The 20,599-nt window shown below is 48.3% G+C and overlaps 1 protein-coding gene across 1 annotated transcript in view; it reads left to right on the top strand.

Moving 5' to 3' along the window:
* SPOCK1 (SPARC (osteonectin), cwcv and kazal like domains proteoglycan 1) overlaps positions 1-20,599 on the top strand; it is a 579,344-nt gene that overhangs the window by 330,755 nt on the left and 227,990 nt on the right. The window lies entirely within an intron of this gene.

Below are 20,599 nucleotides of genomic sequence, written 5' to 3'. Positions count from 1 at the left end.
CAGTTAGAAATAATCTGGGAAGGTTTCCCTGTGGATGTTGCATTGGAGCTGCGACTTGAAAGAGCTGATTAAGTAAAGCAGAGAGGAAAAACATTGCAGCCAGAGGGAACAGAATGTTTAACTGTCATCTCATGACAGTAGTGGGGTAAGTAAGAGTGTTTTCAGTGAATTTTAGGTTCTTGCTTTGTTGATAAAGAATTCAGAGATGAAGTGATAATAAGAAGTGGATTTATTTTGAGAGAAACATACTCCATGGACAGAGTGTGGACCATCTCAGAAGGTGAGTGAGAGCTTTGAAATAGGCATGGTTAGTTTTTATGGACTGGATATTCATAGGCTAATGAATGGGAGAATTATTCCAATTATTTTGGGGAAGGGGTGGCTATTTCCAACAATTGGGCCACTGCCCACTTTTTGGCCTTTTATGGTTAGCCTCAGAACTGTCTCAGCACTGGTGGGTGTATCATTTAACATGCTGTTGCTTCAGTTGTGTCCGACTCTGTGTGACCCCATAGACGGCAGCCCACCAGGCTCCCCTGTCCCTGGGATTCTCCAGGCAAGAACACTGGAGTGGGTTGCCATTTCCTTCTCCAATGCATGAAAGTGAAAAGTCAAAGTGAAGTCGCTCAGTCGTGTCTGACTCTTCGCGACCCCATGGACTGCAGCCCGCCAGGCTCCTCCATCCATGGGATTTTCCAGGCAAGAGTACTGGAGTGGGGTGCCATCGCCTTCTCTGATTTAACATGCTAGCATATTACAATGAGTGCATAGTGAGGCTCAAAGTCTGCTGGAAGCCAAATCTTCTGCTACCTTGAACCTAGTTATTATTATTTTTTAAAGCCTTTATTGAATTTGTTACAATATTGTCTCTGTTTTATGTTTTGGTTTTTGGCCAAGAGGCATGTGGGATCTTAGTTCCCTGACCAAGGATCAAACCTGTGCCCCCAGCATTGGAAGGTGAAGTCTTAGCCACTGGACTGCCAGGGAACTACCGATCTTGGACTGAGTTGCTTCTAATCAGTTTTTGTCATGTCCTATGGCCATGTCATTCTTGTAAAGGTTGTGCCCTGCCCTCTCCCCTCCTGTTTCAAAAGAGTTTGAAATAAGGCCAGAATGCAGAGAGCAAGGGGATGGGCAGGAGATGAGGAAGAGGAACTGACTGGGTCTGGACAACACAGGGCCATGCGGGTACCTTAAGGAGAGTTGCCATTAACACTGGCAGCAGGGAGAGCCCACTCTAAGGTTTTCAGGTGGGAGTGAGAGGTTGGATGGCAGATTTGCATTTTGAAAAGTGCCCACTGGCTGCCCTGTGGAGGACGGCTTGGTTAGGGAGGGCTGGAGTTTGGGGTCTGCAGTCAGGAGATTGTTTCAGTGGTCCAGCCTTAGGTTGGGCTGGGAGGGAATGCCTACAGGGAGATAGACTCAGTATGGGGAAGGGGTGGGAGGGACTGAGGTGGTGATTGTTGAGATAATGGGTAAGAAAGAGTTTCTGAGACTCCTATTTCTTGGTCTCCTTCACAGCACTTAGTATATTGCTAGACACACAGTAATGTCAACTTTGTTAATTTGGTTGACTCAGGGATGCTTGGATAGCCTGACAGAGTGAGTCTCTTGCTTCAGGAAACTTTCCCATTTTCCCAGGTTGGGGCATCTTAGTCATCTTAACTTCCAACCCCCACTTCAGATGCCAGTCTCAGGACTGTGTTGTCACCTGTGCTTCTAATCAACCAGCTATAGATTTGAGGTTCCAATGGCCCACAATTTGGGTTCAATTACTTTGCCAGAGCAACTCACAGAACTCAAAGAAGCACTGTGCTTACTGAATTACCAGTTTATTATAAAAGGCTATAACTCAGGAATAGCCAGATAGAACAGATGCATGGGGCAAGTTTTGGGGGAGGGGCTGGAGCTTCCATGCTTTCTCCAAGAGCCCCACTTGCCCCACATCTCCCTGTGTTCACCAACCTGTTTGTGTGCTAAGTCACTTCAGTCATGTCCAACTCTTTGTGACCCCATGGACTGCAGCCCACCAGGTGTGGGTTACCATGCCCTCCTCTGAGGGATCTTCCCAACCCAGGGATCAAAACCATGTCTCTTACATCTCTTGCATTGGCAGGCAGGTTCTTTACCAATAGTGCCACCGAGGAAGCCCTATTCACCAACCTGAGGATGCTCCAAATCCCTGTCCTTTTGGGTTTTTATAGGGGCTTCTTACCTAGGCGTGAATGATTAAATCATTGATGTTGACAGTGGGTGATTAAACTCAATAGCCCCCATCCTCTCCCCTCTTGGGAGGCCTGGGCAGTAGGTGGGAGGTGGGTGAGGGGAGGGGAGACAGGGACTGAAATCTTGTAGTTAATTCCCTGGATGGCCAGTTCAGTTACTCAGTTGTGTCCAACTCTTTGTGACCCCATGGACTGCAGCACGCCAGGCCTCCCTGTTCATCACCAACTCCCGGAGTTTACTCAAACTCATGTCCATTGAGTCCACGACGCCATCCAACCATATCATCCTCTGCTGTCCCCTTCTCCTCCAGCCTTCAATCTTTCCCAGCATCAGGGTCTTTTCAAATGAGTCAGTTCTTCACATCAGGTGGCTAAAGTATTAGAGTTTCAGCTTCAGCATCAGTCCTCCCAATGAATATTCAGGACTGATTTCTTTTAGGATGGACTGGTTGAATCTCCTTGCAGTCCAAGGGACTCTCAAGAATCTTCTCCAACACCACAGTTCAAAAGCATCAATTCTTCGGCGCTCAGCTTTCTTTATAGTCCAACTCTCACATCCATACATGACCACTGGAAAAACCATAGCCTTGACTAGATGGACCTTTGTTGGCAAAGTAATGTCTCTGCTTTTTAATATGCTGTCTAGGCTGGTCATAATATGCTGTCTAGGTTGGATGGCTAGAGTGTTTTCCAAAAGTCATCTCATTAGTGTAACAATAGACACCTTGGGAAATTTGTAGGGTTTAGGAGCTCTGTGCCAGGAATGGGGTTGAAGACCACATTTCTTACTATAAATCACAATATCACAGAGGGTATACATGATCGTGCATATTCACTGCCACCCAGAGTGCTGACATCTGCACCCCCAGCTTGGAGCAGCCTATACCAGTCTTCTCTGGAGGGATGTTACCTCTGCTGCTTCCAACCAGCATATGCTCATAACTCTTGTCAACTGAAAAAAAATACACAGTGTGAGAGCTGTGAGCTAAGTTTTATTTGAGGCAAAATGAGGACTGTAGCCCAGGAGACAGCATCTCAGGTCTGAGGAACTGCTGCAAAGAGGCAGAGAGGAAGGTCAGTCTATATGTAATTTTGGGGAAGGGGGCATACATGCAATCAAGCACATATTTTTCGTAGAAGGTTTGTACTGGTCTTGTGAAGGTTATTGCTAATCATAAGGAGCAGACATCACCATGAATGATTTTAGTTCTTTCCCAGATATGAAGAGATGCAAGAATTGGGCTCATAAAATCGTCTCCTGAAAATATCTATCTAACTATCTGAAGATCTGTTCTGCCAGTTTTTTCGAGAACACAGAGTGTCTTATTTCTAATCTCCACCCTGAGCTCCTTTCAGGGGGTGTTGAAGGTCAGCAGCTGCAACAGCTGGTGATTTAATCCTTGTAGACATAGATAGCAAGTGCCAATTTGTAAGTGGCACTCTCTTCTTATTTACAACTATAGGGGGTGGTGAACCTGGCTGGGCTGAGCTACCTTCCTTGGAGTGGACAATTTGGGTGGTGACCCAGGTAAAATTCACATATCTGGAAAAGTGGGCCACCCTCATGTCATGCCATGCCCACTGGCAGCTGTCTAGTCTGAAGGCTGACATGCTGTAGCCTGTGGCCAAATAGGGCTGCCGCCATGCCTGGGCCCTTCCTTCATTCATTGCCCCAGCTCCCACATCTTCTCGGCCTCCTGCCTTGTGGGGGTAATAGTGATATTGGGGCTAGATCTTAGCTAATTTCACAGCCACCCATATGCTTTGTTATCTTTTTTAAAAAAATTGATGTTAGACAAAACCAGAGCTCTGCACAGTTGCCTTTTAAAATATCTGTGAAATTCAGGTGAATTGCTAATTGCCTACATCAAGGCAGGTTGGCAGGGTGGTACCTGTGAGAGCACCTTCCCTAGAAGTCACACCACTGAGTAGGCAGACAATTATTATAGTCAGAAAGATGTATGTTCAAAACTCAGAGGATGGGGATTGGAAATCTGTGCACAGGCAGCGGGTGTGCTTTCAGTGAAGGGGGATTAGAAGGCGAGGCCAGATCAGCTTACTCACTTCAGTTTTTTAAGAGGGTCATTTTACATTGTTAGAGTGAGAAGAAAACAAAAGAAGTGATGGATGACCCCTTTGCTGCATGGTGCATTTAATCACGGACTGCTCCCAGGCTCTTCTGTCTTCCTAATTCACGTGTTGGACGTAGAGGGAGTCTGGATCGTGTTGGGGGAGTCTGCTCTTAGCATTTTGTTTTCATTATGGTTAAACCTGTCGACCCTGACCAGACAGGACCGGGGCCCCTTGTGCTGCTGTATACAGCGTCAGCATCCTTCACAGAAGGCTCTGAGCCGAATGGGAATGTAGCTGCTGGCTCAAGAGGTGGTATTTGTGGAGGGGTTGGATGGAAGCTTTCTGCTGAGCCTGGTTTCCCTCTGGTCTGGGTGGATAGTGGTCAGCAGAGATTCTGTGACAGCGTGGTGAGAACTGCCTTCCTAGGGGAAAATCACGTGGGGGCCGGTATAGGGAGCTGGGGTCTAGGGGATGGGAAGGCTGTGAGAGGAAAGACTGAAGCCAGGAGGGGCTGGGGAGGGGGACTTGGCTCTGCTCTGTGAAATCCTGGAGGGTGGGTGGCCACATGTCTCTCTCTGCCCAGGGCGAGGCAGCCGGGGCCGAGTGTGGGGAGAGCAAAGACCAGCGCCCTTGCTCACCCACCACCCCCATTGCTGCACCTGCCACCCACCGCTGTCCGCTCTGACAAGACGGGATCGCTGCCTTTCTACCAACAGGCCACGTGTGCTCTTACTTCTGGCCCCTTGCACATGCTGTTCCCTCTGCCTGAAAGACTGTTCCACTTCCTTCGTCTGTAATGCTCTCTAGTCCTGCATGTCTCAGCTTCGCTTGGACAGCCTTCTCAGCTGTGACGTGGGCTCCCCTAGACACCCTGTGTCTCCCTGTGCTTTTGTCCTTCTCACACAGTTCTTTATTGCCTCCTCACTTGTCTGTCCATCCCCTGCACTGAGAGCCCCCTGAGAGCAAGGCACAGTGCCCGGTATAATAAATACTTAATGCCTTATTAATGAATGTGAATGACTAAGTCTTCCATGCCGCTTCTCTCCCTTTGGTGATGAGAGAAGGGTTATTGATTCTAAAACATGTGGGAAGAGAAGTTGCCAGCTCTTTTTCCATCTGTGGGTGATACTGTGCAGAGTGGCTGGTTCCAGCTCTAGCCCTGCTTCTAGGAATATTCAGTCTGAAACAGGCACGTTGGTATACTGGATACATGCAAACCAAGACCTCAGGCAGCTTGTGAATGAAATGAGCAATTAAACCCTTTCCCACTTGGCCTAACAGAGTGGGTTGTGCATTTGGAGGGGGCAGTGGAGGGAAGAAACTTGGCAGGGAGCCTCACAAGTGTCTATGGGAAAGGAGAGCCAACCCAGGGCTATCTCAGAGCTGGAGGAGCCTGATGGGTTATCTATGCAATTACAACATCATCTCTCACCCATTCTCATTTCCGCACTATTAAATGTGCCTTTTCTAACATATCCTTAAAGGAAAAATAAATTGTCAGCACCCTACCTATAGCCTACCATGTTATTACCGCTAATGTAACTTCTCAGGGGCAGCCAAGCGCTGTCCATATTTCATAGTCCTTGGCACCCCCAAAGCTATATTGAGCTATCAAGTATTCATGGACACCATCCAGACCTCCCATTTTTCTCTGCTGGCCGTACCCAAAGGTTTGAAGACAGATTTAAGTACTGGCTGCTTTACCACTGAGGGCTTCAGTTCTGTCCTTCCCATCCCTTTCTTAATTGGGTTATTTCATCAAAGGCAGGCACCAGGCATGGTTTATAAAAGAATTCTCATGATATTCTATGGTGACAGCCCATTATGGGTCTGGGGAGATGTCTGTGTCTCACTTCATTTGCTAGGAAATGGTGTTGGGGGTGGCTGGCTCTGAATCTGTCCCTGGGTTGACCAGATGTTTTTCCTCCACTGCTTTCTACCACCACCCACTTACTCTTACCAAGAAATCATACATCATAATGCCTCCTCTCCATCCATCAACCTCCACCTACCCTAAACATCCCATCAATACCCAAAGCCTGTTCTGTCACCTCTAAGATGTATGCTGTGACTCTTCACTTTTTCTCCACTAACCCCCTTCACTCCCACCATCTCGTCTGGACTATGACTCTTACCTCCCGGTTGGTTTATCTGCTTCCTGTCTTACCCCTTCCAGTCCCTTTGCCCCATAGCTGTCAGAGTGACACGTTCTTCTATACAACTACAACTTTAAAAATGTATGTCTCTGTCTGCCTACCAGCTTTAACACAGCTGTGTCAGCTTCAGATCATTTATTTAAAGAAAAAAATCATTGATTTGTTACTAAAGACTCCAGGATGCCCTTCCCAGCTTTTACTTCCCTCTTTTTTCCCAAGAGGTAACTACAAACCTTAATTTCTCATTGTATGTTCTGCACTGTAAGCGTATGTTTTTACTACATATGTGTCCACAAGTAAGCATGCATACCATTGTTTTTGCATGTTCTAAACCTCATGTTACAGTATCATACTGTGCTTTCTCATCTAACAATTTCTTTTAGGTTTATCCATGTTGATCCATATTGTTCTAGCTCATTCACTTTAGCTTCTGGGCAGTAATCTGTTATGTACACAATTTATTTGGCCATCCTTCTGTTGATGGATACTGAGGCATATTTTAAAAGTATAAATCAGATTGTATTTCTTCCTTGCTTAAACTCTTCAGTGTCCTGAGAGGTGGCTATCCCAGGCCACTTATTTGGCTGTACCCATGCTAGGGACTGAATAGCCCAACACAGACAGGTACCCCCAGGGGATGCAGCCTTGGGAGTGGGAGAAATCCTCTAACTCAGGCTAACTCTCAGTTCAGCCGCTCAGTCGTGACCGACTCTTTGTGACCCCATGAAGTGCAGTACACCAGGCTTCCCTGTCCATCACCAACTCCCAGAGCTTGCTCAAACTCATGTCCATTGACTCGGTGATGCCATCCAACCATCTCATCCTCTGTTGTCCCCTTCTCCTTCTGCCTTCAATCTTTCCCAGAACCAGGGTCTTTTCCAGTGGGTCAGTTCTTTGCATCAGGTGGCCAAAGGCTAACTCTAGGCTTCTCTTTATTCTTAGCTGGCTGTGGCTGCTCTTAGTGGGCGAATAGCAGATCTCACTGGACTCTGCTGCCCTGGTGTTCAGGTCTGGGGTGCTCTGTTTATACTCTATTATGAGCTTTCATATATGCCTTGCCCTCCTACAATATCATTTCCTACTGAGTCCCTCCATTCAGGATGCATCGCTTATTTTTTAATATGACTCTCTTTTTAATCACTCATTTCTTCTTTGCCTTCCATAAAGACAGATGAGTTTATTGCCTGACAGACACTAGGAATTTTAGGAGCCAAGTGTCTGAGCTTTAAGACTTATGGATTTTAGGGACTGATCCCCTCAAATTCCTCCACCCCTCATTGCCTATAAGACCTTGTCTGAAAGCAGTGAGACACAGTCAGTGGTGTGAGTGGCTCGTCACAAGCCAATTTTACATCATGGAACAGCAGATCCAAGCCCATTCCAGCTTAGAGGCTATTGATACTGTGTGGAGACTGAAAGGGTGTGACTGACCTACTGATACTACAGGTCAGCTTCTGCAGTCCTTGAAAAGGAAATTTATGATTCATGCAAAGGTTTTGAACCACGAGATGAAACCTAGCTTATTTTGAACAAAGGCTTGTATGTCCAAAATCCAAGTACCTTGAACTTCTCAGTCTCGCCCCCAAGTACATGCTGTGTCATGGAGTTCACTGTCACAGAGTTTCCATCACAGAGCACACCTTTTTTGGACACAGGTGGATATGGGGTGCTGTGCGTTGCTTATTCAGGATTACAGAACAGAGGGATGGAGGTAAAGGCATGCCACATTAACTGAGGGCTTACTATGCCCTTTATAAGGCACATGGTAACTTCTTTTTCCAACCCATTTGTGGGATGCTGAATGTTTCCCATTTACAGAAATGGAAGTGCTCAGAGGGGTTAAATAAGTTGCTCAAGGTGATATATCTAGGGAGGATTGGAGTCTTTCTTCTGCATCTGCCAGGTCCTGGCCCTCTGCAGCTTCTAAGTGGGAAGATAAAACAGGAACTAAGAGATAAGAGGTTTCAAAAACATCCTAGAATATCCTATCCTTTAGTTGAAAAGTGGGAACACAGACAGGAAGCCCTTTCAAAGCTCCCTTCTTGTCCTGGGCAAGCTTGCTTCTCCTGGCTGTGCAGCAGGTGGACCCCACAAGGAGTCCTGCTTGGTTTGCTCAGAAATACATATAGGGCTGTAGTCCCTGCCAGAGGTTGAAGTAAGTCCTGAGTAGACAGGGCAGGATCAGACCGCAGCCCTGCCCTGCCGTGACCTGGATCTCATGGAGGATGGGGGAAGAAGACCACAGAGGCCCTGAGGGAGGGACGCAGTTGGTCATTCTTTTCTGGGCTGTCACCCCTGACCTGAAGGATGGTAGATAGGGTGGAAACAGCATTTCAGGCAGAAGATTACAATGTAAGAAAGGTCCTCAAGTCTTGGGAGCAGAGTATGGTTAGAAAATGGTGTTCCGGTATGGCTGGAACCAGGAGCAAGTTGGGGCCAGGTGTGGGATGGGATGAACTTGAGTCATGTTATACAGAAAGCAGACTGGTGAAAGAGAGAATCAGGAGAGAGTCCCAGGGAATGGCGACATAAGAAGGGATAAAAAGCAGGAGGAGTGCTCACAGGAGACTGAGGAGGTACCAGAAAGGAGGGAAGTTGACTGGGATGGACAGAGGCAGAGCATCATGGAAACCACAGGGAGTCACACTCAGGAAAGAAGGTGTGGTCAGGGGACCTATGGGAGCTGAGAGCCAAGCCAGGTAAGGATGCACATGTGTGGAGTTAGGGGCCTAGAGGTCATCGGTCCCCGGGGAAGAACAGTGTTGTGTACAACAAGAGTGGAATGATACAGAAGGAAGGCCAGCTGGAGTCCAGGGCACTGGAAACAGAAGGACTAGACCAGATGCAGATGAGGGCCCCACTCACTGCCTCATCCCTCCTCGAGCTGGACACTCTAGGATTCTGAGATAACGAGAGGAATGTGGGGAACACTTGGCTCACAGATGGGATCTCAGTGGCCCCTCGTGTATCAGTTGTGTCCTTGGTTAAGCCTGACCTAGCTAACGAGCCTTCGTTTAGTTTACAGTAACGGTCACACCCTCCCAACGCCCATGCCTTCTGGCTGTTGTCTTGCGGGGTAGAGGAAAGTTACTGATGCTAGCTTGTCCAGTTTGGTCCAGGGCTTTAAGGTGTTTTCATGGAGTGAAATTGAGTCCTTTCAGGACAATGTTGGTGGCAACAGAGGTAATCCAAGCAGATAATTGGAGCAAGAGCCATAGCTATTATGTAGCTGTTTCCACCAGGAGCGGCCTAGGGAGGTGGGGCGGGGGTGTGGGCAATGGAAGCCTTTGGCCTGGCTTACCGGTCTCTGTATGGTCATCAGTGTTACTGCTCCACAGACTCCTTTGAGAAGGTTGGTTGTGAAAGGTAAGTGAGAGGAAAGCAGCTGAAGGGGGTATGGAGCCAGAGCTGTGTTGTTACAGGTGGCGGGGAGAGGTGACTCACCCATTCAGCTGCTGCGCATGCACGTCCTGACATGGGGAGGCGTCGTGGCTGCGAGCATGGACACTTGATGGAGACGAGTAATCACCTTTGTTCTCTAGTGCAGATAAATTTGGTCTCAAGGGAAATCGGCTTCCGCATGCTGCCATCCCCACTTCAGGCCCTGAAGACGACTTCATTTCTCATGACTTATCGGGATGGAGCACTGTATTTTGTTACTGCCTGTCTTGTAGCAATCCCACATTCATTTTGTTTTCAATTACCGGGCTGTACCTTGAAAGGCCTTATCTAGCGCAGGCACCACTTGCAGTTTCACCCCCCGCCACCGCCCCCGCGGTATGGCTCTGTGGTCCTGCAGGGGCCTCCTTGGATGCCAGCCCGGCTCACACATCTTTTCTGTCTCCGCAGTAAGATGGCCTCCTCTGGGTATCCTGGCACCTCGGTCTCCATCACCCAATCACACATCAGTCCCCACTGTATCCATCTCTTTCCTCTCTGAAGATTTTACTTATTCCTTTATTTTATGAAGACTTAGGAGCCTCAGAGGGCCCTGGGTTGAAAAGGCGATTGCTACAAAACTGTCAGGTATTGGAGTCATACAAGTGTAGCTAATTTGTCTGCTTCTGTTTCCTGAATTCAAAAGAGAAACTCAACAAATTAAAATAATTGCTAGGATTCCTTCAGCGCTGAAGCCTGCACCAGCTGCTCAGGAAATTTCAGGATCCTTCCCAGAGTTACAACCCACAGGTTTCTTCCTTGTGGAAGAAATAGCTGGGCCAGGGGTGCGGGGGGCAGCCAGGGTTGGCGTCTGGTGGTAGGGGGCTTCAGAGAGGGTGGCCTTAGTGCCGGAGCAAGTCAATTTGAAGTAGATGGAGTGGAATCTGTGTAGTGCTTCCAAGGCAAAGAACAAGAAATAGGAATACCTCTGGTCAGGGAGGACCTGAGAAAAGCAGTTTGTCTGTTTCATCCTAGTTCTTCCCTTCCCTCCCTTTCCAGTTGAGCCTTTTCGTTTTGTCCTCCTGCTGCGTTCATTTTGCCCCACCCCCTCCCTTTGTTGATCCTTCCTTTTTTTAAACAAAATATTTCTATTACATTTTTGGCCACATTGCACGGCATGAAGGATCTTAGTTCCCTGGCCAGGGATTGAACCTGCGGCCCCTGCGGTGGAAAAAGCACAGCATCTTAACCCCTGGGCCACCAGGGGAGTCCCTGTTGGTCCTTTCATTCATCCACTCTGCGCTGTCCTCTCTGCTGGGTGCTAGAGCTGTGGTCGGGAAGATAAACACAAGACAGAATCACCAGGAGTTCTCTGGAGGGATCATGCAGATTCTGTTGAGAGAGAGTTAAAGGGACAGTGTCGTCAGGGGTGGCCTCTCTGAGATGGAACCATAGAAGATGAGGCCCCGGGGCATGGGTGGGTGCAGGCATGAGACGCTCCTGACAGGGCTCTGAGAGGAAGCAGCAAGCCCAAGGTCTCCAAGCAGGGCAGCTCTTGGAATCCTCTGGAAACTGAGAGGAGCGCTGAGGGTGAGACAGAAGGGAGGCCGGAGGGGCAGCCGAGGAGCTTGGGAAGAGGCTGGCGCCAGCCACGTACCTCCCCATTCTCCTGGAGAAGCCTCTGTCGTAGTGCTGTTGGCCTTCCTGCTCCTGTTCCAGGCTGGGCGATGAGTGGCTGCCTTAATGTTCGCTGCCCTGGACTGTGAAGGGCAAGTGACCTCTCGTTTGATTTCACGGGTGTGTGCATGTGCACATGGGTGTTGATTTTATTGGAAACCTCATGCAGCTCCAGCCTGGGGAGTTCTTTACCGTCTCCCCAGATGACAGGAGTGTGGGTGGCAGATACCAGGAGATGATGGACATCCTGGGGCAAGGAGAGGGACAGATGTCTGGGTCAGGAGTAACTCGTGTGGGGCTGGGAAGGAGAAGGGCTGTGCCTGGCTGGGTGCTGGGGTCCATGTCTAAACTCTAATGCCAGGCTGGTGCCTGCTTCAGCAGCCTCCTTTGACTCTGGGTGTGTGTTGCATGCTCTCAGAAGCTGATTCTTCTGGCTTCTTCAGCACACCTGTGGACCCTCGGGAGAAAACGCGTCTGCAAATGCTTGCTAGAGAATGTCTCTCTTGCATGGTAATCAAAGAAGACAATGCTCTGTTTTAAGATTCTGATAAAGTTTGTTCCTGCCCTGGGAACCCTACTTCGTTGGTGGTCACGGGGCTAATGCTAAAGCCACAAGGCCACGCCGTGGTGGGGATGATGATGATAATGGCAGGGAAGCAGTTCCTGAAGGCCAGGTGTCAGCTGCTGTGCAAAGTGCACTATGTGGATCATCTTCTCTGAGGGGATAATAGTCATCACTCCATGTTATAAGTAAGGAAAGCTCTAGCCCAGAGCAGGCATGAGTGACCTGCCCCAAGTCACCCTGCAGTGAAATAGTGAAGCTGGGGTTTCTGACTCTGAACCTTTGTGCCTTCCAGCCTGCTGGGGAGGACCGGGGTTCTGAGAGGCAGAGTGGTTTACCCCTGTCTACACAGCCAGCAAGAACTGAAGGCTGGGTATAAATGCCAGTCTTTTTTATTTTTTTAATTGGAGGGTAATTGCTTTCCAGTGTTATGTTAGTTTCTGCTGTACAACAACTGAATTAGCTATATGTGTACATATGTCTCCTCCCTCTTGGTCCTTCTTCCCACCCTCCCATCCTAGCCCTCCCGGTCATCACAGAATATCGAGCTGAGCTCCCTGTGCTCTACAGCAGCTTCCCATTAGCTCTGTGTTTTAAATGGTGGGCTGCTGTCTATGGGGTCTCATGGAGTCGGACACGACTGAAGCGACTTAGCAGCAGCAGCAGCAGTATATATATGTCAATGCTGCTCTCTCAGTTCATCCCACCCTCTCCTTCCCCTGTTGCATCCACATGTCTCTACCTCTGCATCTCTATCCCTGCCTTGCATCTAGGTTAGAGTCTGAGGCTTTTCAGACTTCCTGCAGCCCCCCCTGTGTTCTCAGGGCCCCTATATCCCTGAACAGTGGCTCCAGGACCCCATCCTTAGACCCATGCCAGACAGTCTGCATGGGTGTCACCTGGAGAACTTGAAAGTGTGGAATTGTGGGCCCTCCCACTCAGGTTCTGATTTCAGGAAATTAGATCTAGGAATCCATATTTTGGTTGCCCAGTTGGCTTTAGAACATGGACCCAGATACTAACAGTGTGAATAATGGTTTTCAGGTCAGGATGTTTCCATGTCGCTTTTCCTGACCTTTACTCAACTTCCCAGCATTGGCCAGTCTTTCATTTTCATCTCCAGGTAGGTCACTGTCTTGCCAGGTATGCTGTGGGCAGGTATGGGGTCCGACTCCTCTTTTTATGCATGTCTCTGCCACATGGTGAGCACTGTGTGAGGATTCGTGAGCTTAAGGGGTGTTTGAAAGGGATATGTGAGCCTGTGTGCTCAATAGTGTTGAACTCTTCGACCCCATGGACTTTATCCTGCCAGGCTCCTCTGTCCCTGAGATTTCCCAGGCAAGAATACTTCAGGGGGTTGCCATTTCCTTCTCCACTGAAAACGGGTATATTTACACATAATGAAATGTTATGTATTTACACAGAGAGTCACCTGTTCTTTCCTGGTCAGTCCGGTGCCTTCTTATGTCCTTCGTACGAAGTGCTGGTACCTTGTCCCTAACGAATACACTGAGAGTTGCTCTGAAATGGAGTGTCTCTCTACTAAACTGTTCACACTTCATCAAGTCTCTCTGAAAATTGATGACACAGGCCTAGAAGGTGGTTGGCCAGAGTCCAGGGAGTGTGTTTCTAGGGAGGAGGGCATCTGGAGTGGAGGTGTTAGCCTGATGCTCCTGTGGGACCATCGGCTCTGAGACTCTTGACTGAGCCCTGCAGTGCAGGCCAGTATCCCTGCACTGGCCAGCGAGAGGAATTGGGCTATCTCTGCCCTCAGGGACTTGGCCATCTGGTGGGAAAGAGACCAAGACAGAAATGCTGGTGCAGTCGTTAAGTGTAAACAGGTTGGTCATTCAGATGAGGGCTCCAAAATCCAGGCTGGAGTGTGGCGCGAGTTCAGGATCTGTCTCCGTGACTTCCAGCAAGTTAACCTCTCTGGTCTTCCTGTTGTAAAGCAGGGATTGTAATAGCACTGCCTGTACATATAGTAAACACTGACAAGTATCAGCAGAGTAACTGGGAGCTGAAGAGCTGTTGTTGAGGTAACTTCCCAAAGAAGGAGGCATCGGAGTTGTGTTTTGAAGAGCAAATGAAATCTAGCCAGGAGCAGAGCAGGGCAGTGCAAATGGAGGGAACCATCAGAACCACGGTGTGGGGGGCTGTGTGTTCCATAAGGGGAGCTGTAGGCTGCTTACTTATCAAGAGGTGTGGAGTTTTAGGGGGTGGGGAGCTGAGAGGTGTGCCCAACAGAGCATATGATTTTTTCATTTTTGGGGGGGAGGGGTGCTACCATGTGGCATGTGGAATCTTAGTTCCTTGACTTGGGATTGAACCTGTGCCCCTTGTGGTGGAAGCTTGGAGCCTTAACCACTGGACCACCAGGGAGGTCCCTGACTGAGCATTTTAAATTTTGTTTCAGAGTTGATGGAATCTTCTGGAAGACATTAAGCAAAGAAGGGGCATAGTTGAGCTTTACATATGGTCTGTGTAGAGAGGCGGACTCTGAACTCTTTGACCGTGTGCTGATCAAGCTGTGGGTTTCTTCCAGTGAACCCCCCACTGCAGAATTATTTTCAGATTGTTGTCCTCAGGCCCCTTTTAGCCAGTAATGGAGATTTGGCAGATGAATGCCTGAGGGGCTGGAGCGCTGGGGACGTGTCAGCTCCATGACCAGGTCTGATCTGCCATGTCCAGCAGTCTCCCAGAGGATGGAAGGGAATCAGCAAGCAAATCCTTATCAGATTTCCCAGGCAGGCATCTGCCTGGCCAGATTTAGATTATCATACATTATCCTCAGCTCAGAGAACTTGTGATGATGGCAAGATTAGCTCACACTTTGCATTTGCCCTGGGAGTTTACACAGCAGCGAGCCTGTTTGTCAGCTAATGCTCCTAAGTTTCTAACCTCCGTGGGGACCACACTTCCAAGCTCTGTTTAATGCTTTATTCAAATCCAGCAAAAGAGAGATGCAAAGCTGATGGTGAGTTAGAAGCTTCGGGAGTTGGAAAGCTAGCTTTGGGGCTCCTCTCCATCTTGCCCTGTGACTGTTTCTCTCAATCTCTCCATCCAGCTCAGAAGTTTCATTTCTAAGGCTGGCTTTTGAGAGAGCCCCATGTTTTTAGCAGAACCATGGTCCCCACAGCCCCCTGTCAGTGGGTTTTTCTGGTTTATCTTGATCCCCCATGACTGATGATGTGAAGGACCCTAAAGCACCTCCTTTGGTATCACTCTCCTTCCTAGAAACTGACAATGGGGCATGCACTGACTATTGAATAAAGTCTAAACTGCCTAGCACAGGGCTTACGGTTCTTCTGTTCTCGTTCGGGCCTGGACCAGCCCCACATGCATGCAGATTGGAACAGTCCTCTCTGTATCTTCATTTTCCTCTCTTTCCATGTTCATGCATGCTGCTGCTTCTCCTCAGGATGCTTTAGTCCTGCTGGAAACATCTTTGCTTCTCAGTGCCCAGCCAAATCTCATTTCTCTATTGAGCCTTTCCCTTTTTGCTGGGAGCACCTGTGTTTCCCCTGTGTGTTTTTGCTCCAAGTTAGGGTTGTTTGTGGGGCTTCCCATGTGCTGCTAGTAGAAAAGACCCTGCCTGCCAATGTAGGAGAAACAAGAGACACAGATTCAACCCCTGGGTCAGGATGATCCCCTGGAGGAAGGCATGGCATCCCACTCCAGTATTCTTGCCTGGAGAATCCCCATGGACAGAGGAGCATGATGGGCTACAGTCTATAGGGTCACAAAGAGTTGGACACTACCGAAGCTACTAATCACACACACAAGGTTGTTTTTGAGGGTGGTGCTCTAAGATTGAAGATGCTTGCACTTATGAGTCTGAGGTCAACTTTATCCCCATGACCTCCCTCATCGCCCAGGCCAAGACCTCACGTTTGACAAGGTTGCATTCTGTTCCAAGTCAAACCTAAGCAAGCCATCTACTGGATCACACATTACTTTGGTTTTCTGTTTTGAAAATGAGGATAGTACATGGCTCGTTGATGGGCTTTTTGTGTTTTTCCCATCATCCTGGTTGCCTGAACTCTGGGTTATCTATTTTGAGACTGTGGTCGTCAGAGTGTGGGAAGGACGGACGCTAAGGAGGGGAAATGAGGTCTCCTCTCGGCTCTGCCCCAGATGTTCTGGAGCCACTGGCTCTCCTGGTTTTCTTCCAGCCAAGCGCTGGAGGAAGGAGGGGTCTCGGTGTCATAGCGGAGGTGGTCATGGGGTGGCCAAAGGCATAGTGCCAGGGAATCCAACAGTCCCTGGAGCAATGACCGGAATCCCCAAGAAGCTTACAAGCAGGGTCTTTGGGAAATAAAACCCACTGGCTTTGGGCTTAGGAAGCTGGAGATTTCTTTGAGTTTGATGTTCTTTCCTACAAAATGAGGATCACAATGTGTAACCCAGAGTCACTGAGGAATAAGATGCGATAATTCAGGAAAGGAGCCTGGTGCTTTAGAGAGTCAAATATTTAGGCTGGACAGAGACTTACAAACATTATTGTTACAAAAAGTGATATAAATGAACAGCATCATCTTACACATGCATCTTTCTTGCTTGCTTTGCAACGTATGTTAAACTCAGCTCGATAAGTGCTGGAGTGTCCCGCGTGCCTGGTTTTCTGGGCCAGCTGTATGGGGGTGAGGGGGGGAGTAAAGTTGGGGTTCTCACTGCTGCAGGATTCCAGTGGCCCCAGCTCAGCCACTTGTTGATGGTGTGACCTTTGGTGGGTGATGTAACCTTTTGGAGTCTGTTTCTTCGCTGTAAAATTGTGATGCTGATGGTCCCTTTGTGGGCTTATTCTACAGAGGAAAGGAGATGATTCCTGTCAAGCTGTGTTGTCTAGCATCTGGAGAGGGCAGAGTCCACATAAATGAGGGGCCCGGAGAGAGCAAGGCATGGCCTCAAGGAGTGCCTGGTCCAAGAAGGGGGTGACTTCACTTGGGCTGAATCCTCACAAAAGCCCTAAGCATTAGAAAGAGAGTCAGTGCTCTGAATCCGTCCTTCTCAATAAAGTCAGGGCCCTGACACACATGTCACTGCTAGCAAGCGCTCCCCTGGGGCTTGGAGCAGCTCTGCTCCCTCCCTCTCTTGCTGCCCAACCTGGGCATGAACTTTAGTTCATCTCTGCTGGGCAAAGAGCAGGGCAGAACATTGATTAGTGTTCTGCAGGACTTAGGCTGTTACTTAGAGGAATTTCAGGCTATGAGAGTGGTTGGAAAAATAGGTGTCATGGGAAAGTATCCCTCCCTTAAAGACAGAAATAGTTCTTGGGGCTTCAAGATACCCCAACAAAGCGGAGGAGGGACGGGAGGACCCCTGCAGTTCTTCAGCGCTGGGAGCCTATAATTCACCGTGTGTGAGGACTTAGATGTGTGAGTTAACTAATTGGTGACATTATGCCCTGCTAAGGGTTGAACACATGGCTGAACATTTTCTCAGACACCATCGGAACTTAGATCAGACTGTCACCCAGGGACTCAAAGCCAGGGCCTTTATTTTTAGATCAAATGGGGAAAAGGGGCCAGATATCTTGCTTTTTCACTAGGTATAAGTAGAAAACCGCTCTCTTTAATTTTTTTTTAACCCATTACACGTGTGGCTCTTAGAAGATTTGGGATGGAGTTGGCCTTTCCTGCACAGTCCCATTTTTGTAATCAAAATCTATTTTTCATATCAGAGGAAAATAATGCCAGAGTTTGAATAAGCTGAATGGCTTTAGAAATGCTCCATAACCAGTCACTTATTAATCAGTGTGGAAAAGAAACTCACTATCCTCAACCGAACATGTCTTCATGTTTCTGGATACCTCTTCTTCTGGCCTGGTGTTGTGCCAGGCACTGTGCAGTCCCTGGGGATGCAGAGGAACTTTTAGCCCTTTGTTAAGGTTATGCCAAACTTCTGCCATGCTCTAGGCACTTTTCTAGGCTCTGGGATACACAACAGGAAAGATCACTGCTCTTGTGGGCCTGCATTTTATTGAGAGAGATAAACAAGGAAATAGCAAAGACTGCTAAATGCTGCCAAGAAAAGTCAGGATATGATGGAGGTTACTTCTTTACAAAGTGAGTTTGAGAAGGGTTCTTTGGAGACACATAGCATATAAGTAACCAGGAGGAGCCAGGAAGCGATGACCTGGGGAGGACCATTCCAGGCATAGTGAAGACTCTGAGGCTAGAACCAACTTCCTGGCAAAGGGTCAGAATGAAGGTGACCCATCGTGGCTGGCCCTGAGGGTGAGGCGGCCAGGGATGAGGGCAGAGAAGTGGGCAGGATCCACATCATACAGGATCTTACAGGCCATGGGGGAGGCTTTCTGAGACATGGGAGCAGATTTCAAACAGGATTCAAGCTTTAATGGAATTCATATTTCTGAATGATGACTCTGGATGCTGCCTGAAAGGAAGACTACAGGACCCGAAGGGAGGAGAGGTGGTCCACTCCTGCTGCAGGTGTCCAGAGAGACCATGAGGATGGAGAGAAGAGGCCACATGCAGGGTACAGTTAAGAGGAGGACCAGTGAGACTTGATGGATGGTGTGGCCGGAGGAATCGAGATAACTTCCTAAAGGGCCAAGTGGGTGGTGCTCATGTTGGCTGAGATGGAGAAGACCAGGTGAACATGTCTTGCAGAATCAAGAATGTTGTTTTTGGGCATGAAGTGTGGACTCTTCAGACCTGTGTAGGTGTCAGAAGAGCAGTTGCGCCCTCAGGAGAGGTCAGGCCTGGAGCCATAGAGCTGAGGCCCAGTGTCTTCACAGAAGCCCAGGGCACCGTCTTTTCCTCCCGAGCCAATAAGTACTAAGTGCTTCTCGAGTCCCCACAAGCTTCTCCTCTGACACTTGCTGTGATTCCAGATTTGATCCCTGAATCCAGGGCGGGGCTGGGAATCTGGAGGCAGAGATATTATCAGTGTTGGGCCAGTGCAGAGGTGAGTCAGTGGTAGGCTGGGTCTGAACAAATTACACTGCTTATTTCTGCCCCTTCCCACCCTGAAGGTGCAGGACTGGGATGAGGGGCTCCAGCTGTGATCTCTCAGGGCAAAGTGAGCCAGCTGGCCTGGCGTAGACTCTGTCGTCCCCCAAACTTGGTAGAAAAGGACCTTGGGTTTCTGAATTTGATTGTTGCTTTGCCATCCAGTTACTCCCAAGGTCATGTTTCTTGGCTTCCCTGAGCTTCAGACTCTTTATTGTGAGATATGCCCAGCGTGTTTTCCTTTGGCAAATTGTCAGGATGGCTTGCAGATGGATGCTTGGTGCATAACCGACATCAGAACAGGATTAGCATGATGGTCCCCTCTGTAGCCCCTGGTAAGGTGTACAGTGACTGTTGAGAAATTTCTTTTCCTGGTTCTACAAAGTGTGTGTTTACCATGTGTTAAGCATAGGGGTTTGAGAGCTTAAACAAACAGATTTCTGTTCTTGTGGAACTTGTGTTCTAATGAGAGAATCGATGGTCAATAATCAAACAGATCAGTTCAATTCAGTTGCTCAGTCATGTCCAACTTTGCGACCCCATGGACTGCAGCATGCCAGGCTTCCCTGTCCTTCACCAACTCCTAGAACTTGCTCAAACTCATGTCCATTGAGTCAGTGATGCCATCCAACCATCTCATCCTCGGTCATCCCCTTTTCCTACTGCCTTCAGTCTTTTCCAGCGACAGGATCTTTTCCAATGAGTCAGTTCTTCGCATCAGGTGGCTAAAGTATTGGCGCTTCGGCTTCAGCCTCAGTCCTTCCAATGAATTCCTTCCACTGATTTCCTTTAGGATTGACTGGTTTGATCTCCTTGCAGTCCAAGGGACTCTCAAGAGTCTTCTCCAACTTCAGAGTTCAAAAGCGTCAATTCTTCAGCACTCAGCTTTCTTTATGGTCCCACTCTCTCATCCATACATGACTACGGGAAAAACCACAGCTTTGACTAGACAGACCTTTGTCAGCAAAGTAATGTCTCTGCTTTTTAATATGCTGTCTAGGTTGGTCATAGCTTTTCTTCCAAGGAGCAAGTATCTTTTAATTTCATGGCTGCAGTTACCAGCAGTGATTTTGGAGCCCCAAAATATAAAGTCTGTCACTGTTTTCATTGTTTCCCCATATATTTGCCATGAAGTGATGGGACCTGATGCCATGATCTTAGTTTTTTGAATATTGAGTTTTAAGCCAGGTTTTTCACTCTCCTCTTTCACTTTCATCAGGAGGCTCTTTACTTCCTCATCACTTTCTGCCACAAGGCTGGTTATCATCTGTATATCTGAGGTTATTGATATTTCTCCTGGCAGTCTTGATTCCAGCTTGTGCTTCATCCAGCCTGGCATTTCTCATGATGTCCTTTGTATATAAGTTAAATAAGCAGGGTGACAATATACAACCTTGAAGTACTTCTTTCCCAATTTGGAACCAGGCCATCGTTCCATGTCTGGTTCTAACTGTTGCTTCTTGACCTGCATACAAATTTCTCAGGAGGCAGGAAAGGTAGTCTAGTATTCCCATCTCTTTAAGAATTTCCCACACTTTGTTGTTTTCCACA

Source organism: Bubalus kerabau, chromosome 1 (assembly GCF_029407905.1).
Source record: "Bubalus kerabau isolate K-KA32 ecotype Philippines breed swamp buffalo chromosome 1, PCC_UOA_SB_1v2, whole genome shotgun sequence".
NCBI lineage: Eukaryota > Metazoa > Chordata > Mammalia > Artiodactyla > Bovidae > Bubalus > Bubalus kerabau.
This window is presented reverse-complemented; position numbering and strand designations above follow the sequence as displayed.